This window comes from Leuciscus leuciscus (genome assembly GCF_965113295.1).
Source record: "Leuciscus leuciscus genome assembly, contig: HAP1_SCAFFOLD_401, whole genome shotgun sequence".
In the NCBI taxonomy this organism is placed as follows: domain Eukaryota; kingdom Metazoa; phylum Chordata; class Actinopteri; order Cypriniformes; family Leuciscidae; genus Leuciscus; species Leuciscus leuciscus.
In genome coordinates, this window is record NW_028118338.1 from 58,596 (window position 1) to 65,000 (window position 6,405).

General features: G+C 33.8%; 1 long non-coding RNA gene across 1 annotated transcript; it reads right to left on the bottom strand.

The window, feature by feature from the left end:
- Positions 1 to 2,922: 2,922 nt before the first annotated feature.
- LOC309491648 lies at positions 2,923 to 4,554 on the bottom strand. Its single transcript, XR_014203235.1, has 3 exons — positions 4,231 to 4,554; positions 3,440 to 3,521; positions 2,923 to 3,110 (listed from the first exon to the last, which is right to left on the bottom strand). It is a non-coding gene; the product is annotated as an uncharacterized lncRNA (long non-coding RNA).
- Between the last annotated feature and the right edge of the window lie 1,851 nt (positions 4,555 to 6,405).

Sequence of the window (6,405 nt, forward strand, 5' to 3'; positions counted from 1 at the left end):
TGTAACAATATGAACACTAAGAGAGTAAAATTTTAACACCAATGCAGAGAACAACAACACTGTTACAGAGCTGGGTGCAGCTTTGTAGCAAACACTGGCAGAGTTAAACTTCTACACTGTTCTGGTGTTGACCTAACACTTTAAAAAAATGGAAATGACAATCTTCTCAACCTTATAGGAGTCAAATTTTACACCATCCTGGTGTTGATGGAACACCTATTTACAAATAAAAAACACTAAAGGAGTTACCAGTTTTTCTTATTAGGGTTTTGCATTACCTACTTTAAAGAACTGTAAAATAAACTAACAATTATTTAATCTGAAAAGAATAAATTCACTTGTTATAACGACAGCATTTTTATAACCGTTTTGGTCACATTTGGTCGGGAAAAAATAATAATTAGCTATTATTATTATCATTAATAGTGAGTGCGCGCGCGCGTCCGGGGCTCTCTCTCTCTCTCTCTCTCTGCTCGTTCTTATATGCCCTGTCAAGCGCGCCCTGTTAATCTGACAGGACTAAAAAAACACATGCAAATGGTAAACTTTCACTCTATGGTTAAACTGTGCAATTAATCCGATAATGATCAACTTCTCCTCCATTTTCTCGGAACTAATGTTTTGGTAGGAACGAAAGTTTACATCGTATGTTTCTCCGGAATCAGCCATCGCGAAGGACGTCTATATTCTGATTGGTTTCTGACGTTTTGCCGCTGCTTGCCGCTGAACCGCGTCATAGCTCATTACCATAAAGTTGAGCTACTTTCAACTTTCTGATTGACGCCCAAAACGCGACGCCAATGGATTTGCCGCTCCTTGCAGCTGAGAGAGGAGAGAAGCCAGCTTCCATTGAAAATGAATGAATGACTTCCGGTAACTTTGGAAGCTCAAGTCGGCGGCGGTGTGAACGTACAGCTCAAGTTAGAACTGCATGTAATAGAAACAAAATTATAAGTATAACTATCAAACATAGTATTTTGGTTATTTAACTTTAAAATCTATATTTTATTGGATATATTTTATTGTATTTTGGTTAACTGGCCGGTATTTTGAGATCGCAATAGACGTGAAGGACTATAATGCGTTAAGAGCTCGCTCAAGTACTGGGGAGCTAAACCATTTAGTGCTTAACATAACCCATAACATTACTATAGTAGAAGTTTGGGGACTAAACGCATAAATAGAAACCGGTTTATTCCACGATCTCGACACCTCAGTGTGGAGATAGGGAAAAAACGGCATTGCCCGACGAGGAGGCTGAGATATAGAGTTTTACTTATATTTTCACTCTCATAATAACCGGCTGGCCAGTAATATTTATTTGGCAACAGCACTAGATAAAACCTCCTTTTAAAAGCTCCTCTTTATTCAACAGAGTTATGAGCTGACTTGTTTATTTATTTATTCATAAACATCTGCTTTATTCTTTATATTTGTAATTGTTTTGTTCTCTTAACAAAAACACTAACGATACCAATTCCTCGGAACTGGAAATCGCAGCATGAGTGCCTCATCCCGGGGAGGAGAAACCGCAGAGCGTTTAAAGGCAGATATAGGGCGGGGCCCGTCTCAAACCCCGCTGTTCGATCCATTTGCGATCCCCAAGATGCGCGTCGACGCCGTGCCTCGGCAGCAGCGGGACCCGCGCCTCGGGGAGCGCGCGCCGAACCGTCCTCATCGAAGAATGGCCGGCGGGAGCGGAGCGTCCTCACGGACAGCTCCTCGCAATGCTCACAGTCAGTCCCCTCGAGAACTGACTGTTGGCATGCTCCACTCCCAAACAAGCAACACAAAGCTGAAATGTGTGTCCTCCCCACCCGTGATATAACGTGGGCAGGGAACAACACAAGGCTTGCTTGCTCTCTTTTGCCATAATATATATATATATATATATATATAAATAAATATATATATATATATATATATATATATATATATATATATATATATATATATATATATATATATATATACAGTACCAGTCAAAAGTTTGGAAACATTACTATTTTTAATGTTTTTGAAAGAAGTCTCTTATGTTCATCAAGCCTGCAGTTAAAAAACAAAACAAAACAAAAAACAGTAATATTATGAAATATTATTACAATTTAAAATAATGGTTCTCTTTCTTAATATATTTTAAAATGTAATTTATTTTTGTGATGCAAAGCTGAATTTTCATCAGCAAGTACTCCAGTCTTTGGTGTCTTATGATCCTTCAGAAATCATTCTAATATGATGATTTGATACTCAGTTATTATCAATGATGGAAACAGTTGTGCTGTTTAATATATTTTTTTGGAATACTTTTTTCAGGATTCACTGATGAGTAAAACGTTAACAGCATTTATTCATTAAAACAGCATTTATTCAAAATAAAAACATTTCTAACAATATAAATCGTTACCATCACCTTTTATCAACACTGAAAAAATATTTTCATTCATCCAATTAAAAAATTTTAGGGTAATGGTTCACATCTATATTTTATAACTTGAGCCAATGAAAAATAAATAACTTGCCCTTACCAATATTTTCTATGTCTATGAAAACTATTTTATAAAACTTGGCACAAAGCATATTTTTCTTGTTGAAAAAAATCAATTAATTTAAATTCTATTTTTGATCTAAACAAAAATATATAGATTTAATCAAAACAAAAATTCTCATTTAATAAATATGTATTAGAAATTATTTGTTTTCTCCAATTAAATAGATATTGATTTAATAATACAATTATTTCTCATTTTTAAAAATACAAGTTAATAGAAATTATTTATTTTAAACAAACAAAAAGATATGGATTCAATAAAACATATTTCCCATTAAGGAACATTAATTAATCTTGTCCAAAATCAAATAAAAAAAAGACACATAATTTTCATTAAATCGATATTTATTAAATTTTTATATACATTACTTCCACACATCCACAATTTCGTGTCAGATTTTCAACTTTTTCAACATTTGCGACAGACAGCAAGTCCCTCAGAACCTCTTGACCCTCAAGTATGATTCCAATGTTTGTGGGTATACAGCTTGTGCATCTCTGATGACAAAGATTTCCATGTTTTCTTCTGAAGAGTGTTTTCAGCCTCTTCCTTCTCCAACACCTGGAAAAGAATTTAGGAAGGAGAAAAGAAAAAGAAAAAAAGAATAAGGAATCAATACAGCTTGGGTTTCCCCCCAAATTAGTTTACATAATACTAATACTTCTAACTAATTATAAAATTTACTCCAATTTGTTGTTGACATATAAATATAAGTTGCACAAACTTTCCAGCACATGGGACTCTGATTTTAGCTGAAAGTAATTGTTTCTATATTTGAAATTAGCCTTCAGACTGTTATCAGACATATATCTGAACATAGTCTGATGGCTAATTTTGAAGTGGACAGCCATATCTAGCATTTTCACATCTCTAAAGTAATCTTTCCTTACCAGGAAATCTTTGATGAGGTCCTCCACTGTTTCTCCCATATGGATGAGATATTTCAGTGCTCTTTGTATCGGTGTCAGTATCCTGCATCAAGATAGTACAAATTTGGCATGAGGGTACATTATGGTCAACAAATTTTAGCACAATATACGTAATCAGTTGATATAATAATTATTATAATATATGATTCAATAGTGTGTCAATCCTATTACTAACGCCACGAAAAAATGTCTGCCCCCCCCAGTGTCCTCTAGCTGCTACTACACTTTTTTGAAAACCAACCGACATCAACCGATTGGCGCCAATGCAGCAATACTTCTATGCATACAATCCATAATTAAATGACCATTGTGAGTGTCGACAGTCATACGTGTTAGATAACGTTACCATTAATCACAAGTGAACGTCAGTCCTTTTACATGTAAGTTAACTTCAGCTCCTTAATTGTTGATCAGGTTTCTATGGTTTTAACCAGAGAACGTCGTTCTTATGACGCTGCATCGAGATAACGTTATGTTCAATGATTAAACGTTCACGTTAATTACCATTGTAAAATCAAAATAAGCCAGGGGTAAACGTATACGTTATGTTCCCTTTTGTAATCGGTCAGGAATTGATTAACGTCGACACATTAACGTTAACTTGCCAAGTGTAAACTAAGCTAGCTAACACATTTTTAAACTAACGTAAGTTACATAACGATATCTAACAGATAAATTCGGCAGAGCAACATGTCTTGTACAGGCTTCTAAATATACAGCAGCACATTTAAATGGTTGTTTGTTTCACTTACTTCAGTTTATCCGCGATGAAATCTGATTCTCTCTGGAGCAGCAAAGTGATCCACGGAACGTAGAAGAGCGGTTACAGCGGTCTGCTGCTGACGTGGTCGTTGTCGTCGAGAAGATTTGTGTTTAATGCCCATGCGCAATCCTGTGTGTAACCTTGAAATTGTACATTCGTCGAAACAAATATTTCTTATTTGAGCTCTTAATGAAAAATATTTATATTTAACTATGTTTTGAACGAAAAAAATATTATTTGAAAAATAAAACAAATAATGGTAAACTGAATTGAAAGACAAATTATTAATTGGATGAAGTACTGCTTGAAAACCTTTTTACAGTGAATTTAACGCATCCTTGTTGAATTAAAGTACTAATTTCTTTAAAAAAAAAAATTATTGTTACCAAACTTTTGAACGGTAGTGTATATTGTTACAAAAGATTTCTATTCTAAATAAATACAGTTCTTTTTAACTTTTTATTCATCAAATAATCCTGAAAAAAGTATCTCGGGTTATAAAAAAAAATATTAAGCAGCACAACTGTTTCCAACATTGATCATAAATCAGCATATTAGAATGATTTCTGAAGGATCATAAGACACCAAAGACTGGAGTACTTGCTGATGAAAATTCAGCTTTGCATCACAAAAATAAATTACATTTTAAAGTATATTAAAAAAGAGAACCATTATTTTAAATTGTAATAATATTTCATATTACAGTTTTTTTTTTTTTAACTGCAGGCTTGATGAGCATAAGAGACTTCTTTCAAAAACATTAAATAGTAACATTTCCAAACTTTTGACTGGTACTGTGTATATATATATATATATATATATATGTACTCTGCAGTGCCAAATGGGAGGAGCTAGAGCTCCAGCTCCTCCCCTCGCTGGAGCTCCAGCTTCACCCCGCTGGATTTAGTGGGCGGGGCCGCGCATGCGCAGGTTAACTTTCTCGCTATCAAAGAGTTACGTCACGATCTGATTTTTTTTCCTGGAATGGGATCAAATATGGACTTTTAATGAAAAATAAAAAAGTTGAATATTTGATAAATAATATTATACTGTTTGTTAAATTCTATATCCACAAATGTCGTTTCACAAAATCTCTTCCAAATGTGAATGCATTAAAAAATGACTTTTCTTTATTTTGTAAATCCTTAAAGAAAATTGATACAGTCCCTGCTATTAAATTCTTCTTACTTATATTAGAATATCAGTTTATATAAACCCCTATGTTAGGGGATTTGAATTGTTCTTAAGTTTGCTTATTTATTTTTTAGAATATTGCAATCAGTATTTACTCATCAAATGTTCTCTCCTGAATCGTATGGTAAATTAACTTATTTATAACTGTCTTAATTTATGTTTCAAGAACAATAGTTATTGCACATAGAGTAAGTCGAGACTTTCTTATTTTACAGCGGAGAAGGAAGACCAGTCCTATATCAACGCAAGCTAATCGAATAAGTCCTTTGTTTCGGGTGAGGAAGGAACATCTGGTGCCCAAAGAAGAAAGAAATGTGCGTGAGTCCATTGGTATGTCTTGTATTGAAACAATGCTGTAATATGTAGTACATAATTTGATCACAGTAAATTTGAAATCCGGAAATCAACACCAATAGAGTTAATTTCAACACTTTGAAAGTGTATATATGGGAACCACCCACAAAGTGTTAGTTCAACACTTTCAAAAGTGTTGCCTCTCGCAACACCGACACAGTGTAACAATATGAACACTAAGAGAGTAAAATTTTAACACCAATGCAGAGAACAACAACACTGTTACAGAGCTGGGTGCAGCTTTGTAGCAAACACTGGCAGAGTTAAACTCCTACACTGTTCTGGTGTTGACCTAACACTTTAAAAAAATGGAAATGACAATCTTCTCAACCTTATAGGAGTCAAATTTTACACCATCCTGGTGTTGATGGAACACCTATTTACAAATAAAAAACAACACTAAAGGAGTTACCAGTTTTTCTTATTAGGGTTTTGCATTACCTACTTTAAAGAACTGTAAAATAAACTAACAATTATTTAATCTGAAAAGAATAAATTCACTTTGAAATAAACACATCACTCTGTATTACTCTTTCAAAACTTTATTCCAGCACAGAGCACCAATACATCTAGCCAGTACTTTAAATTACATGAATACATTTTTATTTTATTTTTT